The sequence below is a fragment of the Cynocephalus volans genome, chromosome 16 (genome assembly GCF_027409185.1).
Source record: "Cynocephalus volans isolate mCynVol1 chromosome 16, mCynVol1.pri, whole genome shotgun sequence".
Classification (NCBI taxonomy): Eukaryota; Metazoa; Chordata; class Mammalia; order Dermoptera; family Cynocephalidae; genus Cynocephalus; species Cynocephalus volans.
The window spans coordinates 27,354,819-27,368,777 of NC_084475.1; the positions used below are offsets into that span (position 1 = coordinate 27,354,819).

At 38.9% G+C, this 13,959-nt stretch overlaps 1 long non-coding RNA gene across 4 annotated transcripts in view; it reads left to right on the forward strand.

The window, feature by feature from the left end:
- LOC134364708 (uncharacterized) overlaps positions 1 to 13,959 on the forward strand; it is a 68,394-nt gene that overhangs the window by 12,027 nt on the left and 42,408 nt on the right. For all 4 annotated transcript variants that reach the window (XR_010021876.1, XR_010021873.1, XR_010021875.1 and 1 more), the window contains one exon: positions 3,986 to 4,100. This is a non-coding gene — a long non-coding RNA (uncharacterized LOC134364708). The remainder of the gene's footprint in view (positions 1 to 3,985; positions 4,101 to 13,959) is intronic.

Genomic DNA, 13,959 nt, shown 5'->3' on the forward strand with positions numbered 1-13,959 from the left:
TGTGATTGTTCTTTCTTTTTTTCTTTCTCTCTGTCTCTCTTTATTGTTCATTTGTTTATTTATGGATTCAGCTCCTAGTTATGAGTGAGAACATGCAGTATTTCTCTTTCTGTACCTGGGTTGTTTCACTTAGGATAATTTTCTCCAGGCTCATCCTTGTTGTTGAAAATGGTAGAATTTCATTCTTTTTTTATGTCTGAGTAGTAGTCCATTGTGTATATATACCACAATTTCCTTATCCAGTCATCCATCAATAGACCTTTAGGTTGGTTCTGTCGCTTAGCTATTGCAAATAGAGCTGCAGGAAACGTGGGAGTGCAGTTATCCCTTCGACCTGATGTTTTCCAGTCCTCTGGATATATCCCCAGGAGTGGGATTGCTGGATCATAAGGAAGTTCTATTTGTAGTTGCTTAAGGAACCTCCATGCTGTTCTCCATAATGGCTGTATTAATTTACAGTCACACTAACAGTGCAGGAGGGTTCCTCTCTCTCCACATCCTCACCAGCATTTGTTGTTCTCTGTGTCTGACTGGGGTGAGGTGATATCTCAGAGTGGTTTTGATTTGCATTTCCCTGATGATTAGTGATGTTGAGCATTTTTTTCATATACCTGTTGGCCATTTGTATGTCTTCCTTTGAGAAATGTCTATTCAGCTCCTTTGGCCATTTTTTAATGAGATTATTTGGGTTTTTTGCTGTAAAGTTGTCTGAGCTCTTTGTATATTCTGGATATTAATCCCTTGTCAGATGCATATTTTTCAAATATTTTCTCCCATTCTGTATGATGTCCTTTCTACTGATTGTTTCCTTTGCTGTGCAGAAGCTTTTTAGTTTGATATAATCCCATTTGTTTATTTTTTCTTTTGTTGCCTGTGCTTTTGGGGTGTTATTCATAAAGCCATTGCCCAGTCCTAAATCCTGGATCATTTCCCCTACATTTTCTTCTAGGAGTTTTAAAGTTTCAGGCCTTATGTTTAGGTCTCTAATCCATTTTGAGTTGATTTTGGTATATGGTGAAAGGTATGGATCAATTTTCATTCTTCTACGAATAATGGATATCCAGTTTTCCCAGCACCATTTATTGAAGAGGCAGTCTTTTCCCCATTGTGTGTTCTTCGTGCCTTTGTCAAAGATCAGTTGGTTGTAAATATGTATGGTGATTTCTGAGTTCTGTATTCTATTCCATTGGTCCATGTGTCTGTTTTTATGCCAGTACCATGCTGTTTTTGTTACTACAGGTTTATAATATAGTTTGAAGTCAGAAAGTGTAATGCCTTCAGCTTTTCTTTTTTTGCTCAGGATTGCTTTGGCTATTTGAGGTCTTTTGTTGCTCCATATGTATGTTCGGATTGCTTTTTCTGTTTCTGTGAAGAATGTCATTGGTATTTTGATGGGAATTGCATTGAATCTGTAGATGGCTTTGGGTAGTGTGGACACTTTTACTACATTGATTCTTCCAATCTATGAACAAGGAATGGCTTTCCATCTCTTAGTGTCATCTTTAATTTCTTTCAGAAGTGATTCATAGTTCCCTTTGTAGAGATCTTTCACCTCTTTGGTTAGATTTATTCCTAGGTATTTTATTTTTTTGGAGACTATCGTAAATGGGCTTGCTTTCTTTATCTCTTTTTCTTCTCATTTGTTGTTGGAGTATAAAAATGCTATGCATTTTTGTATGTTGATTTTGTATCCTGCAACCTTACTGAATTAATTTATCAACTCTGAGAGTTTTTTGGTAGAGTCTCTTGAATTTTTTATAAATAGAATCATGTTATCTGTGAACAGGGGCAATTTGATTTCCTCTTTACCTATTTGGATGCCCTTTATTTCTTTCTCTTGTTTGATTGCTCTGGCAAGTACTTCCAATACTGTGTTAAAAATGAATGGAGAGAGTGAGCATCTTGTCTTGTTCCTGATCTTAAGGGGAAGGCTTTTGGCTTTTCCCCATTCAGGATATTGGCAGTGGATTTATCCTATATGTGGCTTTTATTATGTTGAGATACCTTCCTTCTATACCTTATTTGTTGAGAGTCTTTATCATGAAGGACTGTTGAATTTTGTGAAATGCTTTTTCTGCATCTATTGAAATGATAAGGTTTTGTTCTTGAGTTTGTTGATTCATCCCAGGACTGTAAGGATGGTTCAACATACACAAGTCAATAAATGTGAATTTTTTTTTTTAATTGGTAATGTTAAGTTTGATTATTTGGATAAGGTGGTGTCTATTGGATTTCTCCATTACAAATATTCCCTTTTTTCCCTTTGTAGTTAAAAAGTGACTTGTAGGACTGGCTGGTTAGCTCAGTTGGTTGGAGCATGGTGCTAACACCTAGGTCATGGGGTCGGATCCCTGTACTGGCCGGCTGCCAAAAAAAAAAAAAAGTGATTTGTGAGGTGATACTTTGAGAATGGGTGAATATCCTGTTTTCTCATCTTTTTGCCAGTAGTTTTAGTATCCTCAGTTGATTCTCTCCCGAATCAAATATTACTATGATAGTTATTAAATGGAGATTTTCTGTTTCTTCCATTTCTTCTATGTTATTTGTTGGCATTCTTCTATAAAGGACTCCTTCTCCTCCTAAAACCTTTAAAATTTCTTTTTAATATCAGTGTGAATGCACATTAGTGTGTTATAATCCATTCCTGTCATTATCGATTCTGAATTTCAAATTATCCCAAATTTGATGAGTGGCAGCCCTTTAAACTGGTTCTTATGTCTCTCTGACATCTCTTCTCAGTTTCTGAGCACTTCCTTAATTTCTGGCCCCACAGTATGTTCTAGGTTCACCTTGAAATTAGCCATTTTTTCCCAAAGGGTCTGGGGAATGGTGTTCAGAAAGCAAGATCTGGGTGCTGTGTGTGCACATTCTGGGGTGAAATTACTTTTATGGCCTCTCAATGAACAGAATTAGGAAATGCTTTTTCAAAACCATGAGTTCAGAAGATACCTCTAATTGATACCCAGTCCAGCGGCATAGGATTCTTCCTGTCCTTTCCTTGTGCCGAATTTGTATCTTCTCTCACAGTGAAATTCCTGGTTCCTCAAAACATCAATATGTTTACGTATTTACTCAATCTTGCAAAATAGTTTCAGAATTGCCTCACCAGTACCGAGAACAAACCTATGAAGTAAAGTTCAAGAATTTATTTTGTTCTTAGGATTTATCCCACTGAAGTTGTATAGGCAGAATACTTTGTAATTATGTTCAAAAGTTTTTTGGATTAATTTTTTTACTTTGCAATTGTGTTATCAATTTGATACAATCAAGTTCATTTATTTCTTTCCCTCTTAGGTCCCTGTCCTCCCATTCTTGTTGATTTAATTTTATTTTTTCGAATATGTAAAATACTAACATGGATCAAAATTCAAAACAATATAAAAAAGTATACTCAGACAGGTCCCGTCTCCTTTCCATCTCTTCCATTCCATTCCTTCAGCCCCATAGGTAACCAAATTCATTTATTTCTTGCTTATACTTTCTGTATGTTTTTGGCAAAAATAAACAAATGAAACAATAAATATATATTTTATGTTTATGGCACAAAACACAGCACCACATATAGTCTAATACCCATTTTTTTTTTTTTACTTAATATTTTCAGGAAATATATTCTGGAAATCAGTTTATGCCATTTAATTGAAATCATTTTCGTATTTGTATCATAGTTTATTCAATCAAACTCCTAAGTATGGGCCTTTAGAATATTTCCAATTTTGCTATTACAAATAATGCTGTAATGAATAACTTTGTGCATATGTTTCTTGTATTGCTGGTGGTGCGTTTTCAGGGTAAATTTCTAGAAGTGTGATTTCTAGACCAAAGGGAAAATGCATATGTAGTTTTGCTAGATATTGCCCAATTCCCTTCCATAGGAATTGAACTATTTTGTACCCACCAGGAGGAAATGAGAGTGTCTGTTTTCCCACAACCTCTGCAAAATAGCATCTGGTATAGTTTTTCTTTTCTTTTTTTTTTTTTTTAGGTAGATGATTCTTCGAATTAAAGATGGAAGCTGACTTTTCAGAAATGGTTTTTGTTAGGTCCCTGGAACTGAGAGCCTGACTTTTAGAAGGTCCCTGTCCTTCAGTTTCGTTTCTGTAAGTTTCTGTTTCCCTAAGTCTCTGTTCCCATGAGCAGACTGAACAGGAAGTACCCAGAGTGGAGCACTGTAACTGTTTCCCTCGGTCAGGCCAGATGTTAATCTTAACCCTGTAAAACAACAGACTGCCTCTTGGCGCTTACAGCCATTTTTCAGCTCAGCCCGGCAGGTCTGCTTGCTGCTTGCTAATAAAATCTTTTTCCATCCTTTGCCCAGCTAGCGTCTCCTTCCTTGGTGACCTTACAGTTTCATAGAATTAGCTTGCAAAAATATAAGAGGTGGCAAAGGAAAGAGTAAAATATTATTTTCTGTCATTAGATCCTTTGCTCGACTGTAAACTTCATGAAAGCAGGATGTCTTCCTTATTCCTAATGCCTGGCCCAGAATAAACAAAAAATATTGGAAGTGAATTGAATTGACATTTTTGTTTTAAAATCCCTGGAAATGGCAAACATTTTAATGGCATTTTAGCAAGACATTTACATGGAACAACTGGATCTTAAACTTTGGCTCAGATGTAAAATGTATATATAGGTACATTAAGCTATCTGAATACTTATGAGTCTACTTAAATTTCTTAATATCTGATTATGATTCTTGTTTCTTTAAGAGGCAATGAAGAATGGCAAAAATTATCTATGTAAGGAATAGATATATAAAGGCTTACTGGTATTTAATAGGAAGTCTTTTATTATGAACATTTAATTTATAACCTTAATAGATATTTATCATTGATTTAAGTTGTACATACCATCCAGGTATGGTTAAAAAGTCATTATTTCTTCTTTATGTTTAATGTTGAAATTTTCTCAATTGTTTTTGTTAAATTTTACATCCGTGAGGGTCTGTTCAACATGTAAGAAGTACAAAATACACATCCAAATATTGGAAGTCTGGTATACTTCTCTGTTTCTTTGGAATGACATTTAATACTTGTGCTTATACAAGAATCACACAAATGGTATGCAACTGTAATAACTTCTGTTAGCCAGAGTATTAATCCTATTTTGTAGATTAAGATTCCTCTATTCAAACAACTACAAGTATCAAATGGGTTTTAGAGCAGATGACACTAAAAGCCCAGGATTCAAAGATAATAGAAGGGAATGTTACTGTCTCTGAAACTCTCAAGAGAAATGTTGTATATAAATACTCATAATATAAGCTGATAGGTACTTGGAGTATCTATGCAAGATCAGAATCAATCTTCATGTTAAAAACACCATTTTTGAAAGATGAAAGTAGTAACCTGCATGTAAGCACAGATTGTGATGTCAGAGTTTAGAAATCAAATCCCCTTGAAATCATTTCATGAATAATATACAATTCATGAACATTCAGTAGATTGTGTAAAAACAGTAAACAACAACTGAGCTAAACAATTTAAAAAATAGCAAGAATATATTAGGTCTTCAAGATGTGAAACTTTTTGTTGGAATTCTCAGTTTCTGGCTATAAAAACAAGGTATCAGAATAAACAGTGAGGAAGTTACTTCTATTTGTCGTTCAAGTATAGCACAATTACTTGAAACCTAATGATTTTTCTTCATTGTAATATCTCCAGACCACTTTTTTTTTTTTTTCATTATTATTTTTTTTTATTTTCTTAATTTTATTTTGTCGATATACATTGTAGCTGATTATTGCTCCCCCTCACCAAAACCTCCCTCCCTTCTCCCTCCCCCCCTCCCCCCCAACAATGTCCAGACCACTTTTATAAATAGACTCTCATGAAAACTTTCATATCTATAATTTTGTTATTCTGAGTATATTTGCCTTTGTGGTCGGTTGTTTTATTTAGTCGATAGTAACTATTAAATCTCATGCTAAAAGCAAATGAAATATACCATTTCCAATATTCTGATGTGTATTGTACCCCTTGCATGTTAAATATAACCTAAAAATGTAACAAGACTGCCATTTCCATCAAAGACTGATGTTGGAATGTGTTTACTTTCTTGAATGTTATAGTCACTGTCACTTCACAAATCTTATTGTTTTTCAGATTCCTTATATTAGAAAGAATGAATTAGATATCTATGTATAAAAAGCAAAACTTCAAAATTGTTGAAAAGCATAGGATATGACATTGAAGTAGACATAAGCACAAAAAGGAAAAGTCGATAAATTTGTGTACACTAAAATTCAAACTTAGGTTTGCATGCTATGTAACTGACTCCATATAAATCAAGAAAATAATCAAAGGATATGAACAGGCAATCCACAGATGAGGATCCTTGAGTGGTCATTCACATGAAGAAATGCTCAACCTCACTAGTTATCAAAGAATTGCACAAAACAACATTGAGATACCATTTCACTGTAAAAATGAAAACAAAACAAAACAAACCTGACACTTCTACATGTTGCTGAGCCTGGACTTACTTTGCTGGTGGCAGTGAAATTTAAGTTATTACTTTGGAGAGTGGTTTGCCAACAGCTAATTTATTTGAAGATGCTTATACACTAACCAAGTCTCTGGGTATTATATTTTACAGACATTCCTGTCAAGGAGACATGTACAGAAGATTCACTGTAGTATTGTTTTTAATTGTAAAAACCTAGAACCAATGTCCACTAGAAAAATGGATAAATAAGTTTCTGTATATTTGCAGAATGTGGCAGTTAAAATGAATTAATGCAGAGTATGTATTAACTTAGATAAATCTCCAGGAAGGGATCATATTGCAGTACAAAGGTAACTTGGCTAGGATCACAAAGTCAGGTACCGGTCGAATTTGAATGCTTTGTGTTTCCGAACTTTGAGATTATATATTTCTTTGTACTGTAGTACGAGGGCACTTAAAAACGTTCATGGAAAAATAGAATTAAAAGATCATATGAATCTTTCCACGAACTTTTTGAAGACTTCTCGTATGTAGAGAATGTGTTAATGCAAAGATGTCTATTCCAAGATGGATAAAAAATAAAATGGCAGAATCTACCTTAACATGGAGGTGACAGCTTTCCAATTACAGGTAACACAATTCTGGGAATTTCTTGTGATTCTTATAAAGCCTGTGCTGCCTGGCTGGAACTTCCAAAATGTTCCTAGGACAAACATCTGCGTGTACCAAGGGGCTGGGGCTCAAGTTTGTCTTGCTGCCTTCTCAGTTCTCGCCCCTCCCCGCTTCTGTTCTAGCCAAAGGACCTTTCCTCTCAAAAGTTATACCCATGATAAGTAGGATGTTACTCTTTGCTAGTCGAGGAGAATTCAGGGCATCCAGTGACAGTGTCCATGGGGCTCCAAAAGGGGAAACGTACTTCAGCCGCAGTTGGATTCGTGCTCTCACAGTGCCGGAGATGTGCGTGTCTTGTATACACGCAGCCTGAGGTCTGGGCCATCTGATATAGTTTTAATGTGCTCTTCTTTTTTATGAGTTGAGCATCTTTTCATAAGTCCTTTTCCTTTTGAAATTAGATCTAAAACTTTGTTGATAATACTTAAGGAATCTTTCATTTGTGCTAAAAATAAAATGAAACAAAATATTTTTTCCCAAAGTATCTCCCTCTTGGTGGCTTAATGTACACAAGAAATAGTTTTATAATGTACCAGAGGGCAATGCCTTCGAGATAAAACGTTATTTTGTGACAATATTGCAAAACAGTTTGATATATGAAGTTAAAATAAATCCCATTATCTGAATGGAATAAGTTGTGTATTTTCCTGTGCAATTTTGAGAAAGTTTAATAATTTCTTTGGTATGTTACTCAATTACAAAAAGACTCTCACTTGAATCCTGTAGGGTACATTGGGTGAGAGTTTTAACTCATTTTACAGATGAGGAAACTGAGACTCAGAGAGGTTTGGGGAATTTCCCAAGGTCATGTGACTAATAAGAGGCAGAGCCAGAATTAGAACTCAGGCTGTTTGACTCCTAGTCCAGTATTCTTTAGGCAACTAAAGATTAAATATTGAATTGTGAATTTACATCCTGGGTATTTGTGTTTTGGTGATGGTTCACAATTTGTGGTTTTTTTCTTGTGTGTTGTTGGAGAAATTTTAAATAAATACTGATTATTTAAATGCAGTTTTTAAGTTAAGAATGTTAATTTAATGTTTTCCTTTCTGATTCTGTGCTTCCTCAGTCACTCAGGCTAAGCCAAATTTGTATTTTGTGGAGATGCCAGGGAAAATGGAGACGTACTTTTTGCCTAAATGGTGACTCATCTGCCATCCTCAGACTTTCTTGGGTTCCTGTCAGTTTCCCTTCAGTGACTCTGGTCTCTCTGAGCATGAGGACTAAACTCTGCACCATGGTCTGCAGCCCCAGAGGAGCCTCCTGCTCCCAACTTCTTCCAGCCTCCTGCGGCCCATTGTCCCCTGGGTGCACTTTGCCGTAAGGACTCTTTGCCTTCTTCCAGTCTTCAGACTTGCCACCTCAGGGCCTATATGCACGTTCTTCCTGGGCCGCTTTTCTCTCCTTTCTTCACCCAGTTGCCATCTCATCATTCAGTGCTCAGACCAAGCCTGGCTTGTTGGGGAGGAGTCTTTGTTCTCCCTGACTGGGCTGCTGTCCCTGTGTTGTTCCATCATGGCACCAGGTTCCCCTTCTTCATAGCCTTCCTCAAACAGCCACTGTACGGACGTCAGTGCAGTGACTTGACTAGCGTCTGTGTGATCTCCAGGAGAGGAAGAGCGCTGGCTTTGCTCTCCGTGGTGTTCCACAGCCCCGCACGGTGGCCAGCCATGGTAGGAGTGGGTGTGTGCCTTTGTGCATGGTTGTGTCTGCAGGGCGGTGCTTTCTGCTTGGCACGCCACTCCTCTTCCTTCTCATCTCCTCTAGATCTTTTCTCACCTCTCCACATCTGCTTATAACACTTCGAACCTTTGGTAGGAGTATATATGGTAAATCACATACTGTGTGACACCCAGCTGTCAACTGAGGCTGCATTGCCCTCGTAGCTCCTACTGCATGTCCATTCTCTTGTGTAATCTGTCAGCTGAGACACGGACCCCACCATAGTCCTCACCCACTCCGCTGCCTTTGTGGGCTTAGTGGCACTGGTGAGAATTTGAGGGGTTGTCTCCTCCATCGCCACATGGACTCTCCTTTCTTTGCTCTCCCAGCTGTCTCTTCCCTCCTGTCTCTTCTTCTTCTTCTGCCACTTCAGGAGAGTCACAGCCATCTCACCCCAGCACGGTGTCAGCCAACACCCGTGACTCTACTGCATGTCCCTCCCCCGGTGGGCTGACTCGGGCATTTCCCAACCATAATGGCTCTTGTGCAAGGTGAATTCTAGTACCAGCTGCTAAGAGAATACACTTTCATTACTGCTATGGTGTGATGATTATGTGCCCCCAAAATTCATACGTTGAAATCCTAGCCCCCAATATAATGGTATTAAGAGGCGGAGCCCTCATAAATGCTATTGGTGCCCTTTTAAAAGACACTCCAGAGAATTCCCTGGCCATATGAGGACACAGCAGGTCCTCACCAGACACCAAATCCACTGGTGACTTGATCTTGGACATTCCAGCCTCCAGAACTGTGAGAAATAAATTTCTGTTGTTCACAAACCAACCAATTTATGGAATTTTGTCATACCAGCCCAAATGGACCAAGGCAATCATGTTATGTTAGAATGATATCATTTCTAGTCGAGTCTGGAGGTTGTCCAGTGCCCTAGCCCATGCCGTTTGGGGAGAGATTGGTGGCAGGGAGGATGAGAGGAACTGAGAGTAACTCTCCTGCTTACTAGACCCATTGCCCCTGCTGCGGTCCTATCACAGGGCCTTCCTACAATTACTTTTTAGCCACCCTCTTGTCTCCACATTTCTACCTTCAGACAAAATAGTAGAAAATATTATATTCTCCAGCAGGACTACTTGGGCAATATCAAATTCAGGACAGGCCATTTTAATTTCTGGATTCACCAGGTGGGACCTGCGGCCAAGCTCAAGGAGTCCTGATGGTATGTGCCATTGCCCTTCTGCAGGCACTTGAGCAGGTCCCTCTAAGTGTTCAAGACGGGTGTTTCTGCCATGCTTGCTTTTTCTTTCAGGGTTGCATTTCTTTACCCAAAGCTACCTTGTGCAAACATTTTATGTGATATCATTGTCACATTAGAGTTTAAGGTTTTAGTGCCAAGCTTGGAGAGTTTTACTTTTATTCTGTACCAGGTGTTTGTAAGTGGGGACTTTATTTTGACAAGTTGACAATAAACTACCATACCTCACCACCCCAACATTCATCAAGCATTTTCTGTGTGCCAGGAACTGTACTCTGGTGATTACATACATTATCTTATTCAGTATATCCTTTCAACTGCCCTTGAGACAGATAGGACTGTCATTCCTATCAAAGAGGTCTGGAAACTGGACCCCGAGAGGGTAGGAAGTTTGTCCAAAGGCACAGAGCCGTGACTAGCTGAGCCAGAGTCTGACCTCCAACTCACATCAAAGCCTGTGAGCCTAAATCTTGGCCTTTTACCATGGCTGGGGGCGACGGGGAATGAAAAACGGTATTCTATTAAATCAGCACATATGTTTACACTGTCCATGTAAACAGTGAAATTTCCCCATAGGAGTTACACAAGAAGGGTCAGCACCTCCTGCAAACTCACTGGTGAACTCAGCTCTGCCTTGACTGCTGTTGGCTCTTGCTTTCACTCCTCTATGCCTCACTTTTCTTGTGCCGTCATCTTTTTGTTATTCATTAATCCAGAAGCTTCCACCAGCTCTCTTTTGGGATAACTGTTTTTAAGTTTCTCCAGAAAACACTCTGCTTCCCTTTTCACTTTTTCCTAGTATCTCTTCTCACAAAAGCAATATCCCTAGATTTGTAACATCCCAGGCATTAGAGAACCAAGGACAGAAACATTTGTAGAATTTTAAGGTTATCTACTTCGTTCTCCCTGCCTCACATACACACGTTGCCTTTGCAGAGTCATTATTCAAAATATAGGCTTAAAGCTCTCGAGGCTGCAGGCAGTCGGTTATTAATTTGTGTGAGCATGGGGAGGTGTCAGTTGCAGTCTCAAGACTTAGCACACTGTGAACCAGGTCTGTCTGGAGCCTGTGTACAGATCACAAAGTTATGCAGCAGGAGGGCTAATGACATTCTTCTTTCTAGAAAAATGAAGTGACTCACAATACAGATGTTCCACCTCTCCCTGCATGTATAATTATGAGCTGGCTTTGGCAGTTCCCAGGGAGTCTTTGAATCATCTGTTCTTATAGTTTCTTTTGCTGCTGCTCTTTTTAGAATGATTTAGGACATGTCAGCTGAAAAATGCACCAATTGCTTGCAAAGAGAGAATGGTTTTTTATGTGGGGGTGGGGACACAGAGTTCTCATCCTTTCTCTGCTTGGGATCACGGTAGGGAGAATGAGCTAATAATTCTCAGAGAAAATGAGTTTTGATGAACCCAGATGCCTAGGGAAGAGGAGGCGAGGGCAGTGTAAAGCTAATCCTGGTGTGTAGAAAATGGAGACAGGAGCTTCAGGAGGACATCATAACTTCACCTTTGTACGTAAATACTAACACGAAGGAGATGAACTGGAGAAACCTGAGTATGCAGGCAGCCTCACGAAGTACAAATAAACTGGGTCCCAATTGTGAAATCATCTTTGGTGTGGTGTGCCCCAGGGATGCGCTGCTCCTGGTAATTTTTTCCAATTGCATGTGAGTGTCTCAGTCCAGCAGACTCTGGATTGAGATAAACAAATGGATCTTAGGTCAGATGAGTTCCTGGGTCACTCAGGCACAGGAGAACAGGCTGTATTTTTTTTTTTTTTTTTAATCGGTCAGGTATTTATCTGCACAGAGCATTCTGTAAGGCACTAAATCCTGGTTTCTTCTCTAGTCTTCTCTTTCAATTCTCAGGGTTCTAGGAAGGGTGTGGAAGCAACAGTTATTAGTATCATAGAATTTTAGAGCAAAATTGCTTTTGAGGAATGCTGCTTAAATATTTCTGTAATGCAGGTTCATTTGACTGGCGATAATTAGGAAATTATCATCAATTTAGACAGAAGGAAAGACCAAAAAAGCAAAGTAGTAAGTGTTGTATAAAGCTAAATGTGTTCAATTGAAAATATTTTTTAAAAGAATGTCTATCCTACTTTTCTTATTTTTAAAAGGCCATTTCATGGGGATTTGGGGGTAAAGAAATCTTTTTCCTCTTCTTTCTCATTTCTGCTGCCTTCTTGCCAGAGGAGAAGAAGCTCAAGAACTGAGGTCCAGATGGTGATCAAAGTGTCACTGTTCACCCAGTAAAATCCTAAGTCCAGGCCAGCGCTTGTGAAGCTGAGATGAGAAGGGCTTTTGGTCACCAGCCCAGACGGGAGCCTTCTACTCCTTGTCCTGAAACCAAATGCAGCCAGGTCCATTCCACGAGGCCAGGCTGAGTCATACTACAGAGGAGGTGGGGCAGAAAGAGAACTATGGGTTTCTGGAGTTGCCCGGCTTTGTCTGCTTACCATACAGAGATGAGGACAGGGGCAGTGAATGCCATGTGAATGTCAGCCCTCACCAGTCAGGTCAGGTGCTCGTCTCTTCCTAGTGGATGGCAAGACAGGGGAGCAGAAGCTTTCCTTTCAGCATTGGCCTAGAGGTGGAAGTATTGGAAGAAGATTCCTCCTCCATGGACCAAAGTGCGGAATGCAGGAGGGCTGGGTTAGCTATGGTATCTACTAAAAAATCCTCAAGATGCCCCGAAGGCTTCATTGTCATCTGCCAGCATTGGATAGCTAAGGGTTAGAGGGAGTCAAAGAAAGTTGTTCTTAGTTTCACAAAGAGGCTAAGTGGGATTTTTTTTTCTTTAAAGAAAATTTTTGAAGTTGTGGAAATACAGCTAATATAAAATTTAACACTTAACCATTTTTAAATTCACAGTTCAGTGGCACTAAGTGCATTCACATTGTTGTGTTGCCATCACCACCATGCATTTCCAGAACTTTTTCATTTTCCCAAATTGAAACTCTATATGCATTAAATACTAAATCCCCATTCCCTCCTCCAGACATCAACCATTCTTCTGTATGTCTCTATGAATTTGACTATTCTATACCTAAAATAGGTATAGAATACACATATAAGTGGAATCATGCAATATTTGTCTTTTTGTGACTGGCTTATTTCAGTTAGCATGTCTTCAAGATTCGTCCATGTTGTGGCATGTGTCAGAATTTCCTTCCTTTTTAAGGCTGAATAATATTCTACTGCATGTATTTAATTGATTCCTCTCTAAGGGATTTGACCCTCATCATGGCAACTGGCACTTATTACACCAGTACTGCCAGAAATGGCCTAAGATTGCTTGGACAGTCCTAGCATCTTCTTGAGCACAGAGCTGGGGAGTGTCTAAAGACATGGGATACATTCAGTTGAGAAACAGGTATAGCAATCAAGAAGGAGGGGCAGGAGTGCCTGTCCCACTGTTGGGCACCATTTCAATGGCTCCTCTTGCAGGATCCATCCAGTGGAAGCTTGAATGTGGAACATACTCTACCCACTGCCTTGCTCCTGAAAGTGACCATTGTGCCACTGGGATCTACAATTCCCAGCTGTAGCACTCATGAAGGAGACAGTTCTGTTATGATTATGTTCTTGAGAAGTAGATTCCTACCATACAGCAAATCTGAGTGAAGGAAAATGTCAAGACTTAATGTCTTCAGACTTCAGTTTACCAAAGTCAAAGGATTTCATTTTCACAATTCAACCTCTTTGAAAGTGTAATCACTGGTGTCAGATTATGTAAATGTGAGCATTTTTGTGTTGCTGGCTGTGTATTATTTGGAGTATTTTAGACTTTCATTTTGTGTTTACTGTAATCTCTGGTGTTATGTTGGGCATTGAATGGAACGTAACTTGAGATGGAAAGTGGAAAAGGTAATGAATTTTGGCCTACAGTGT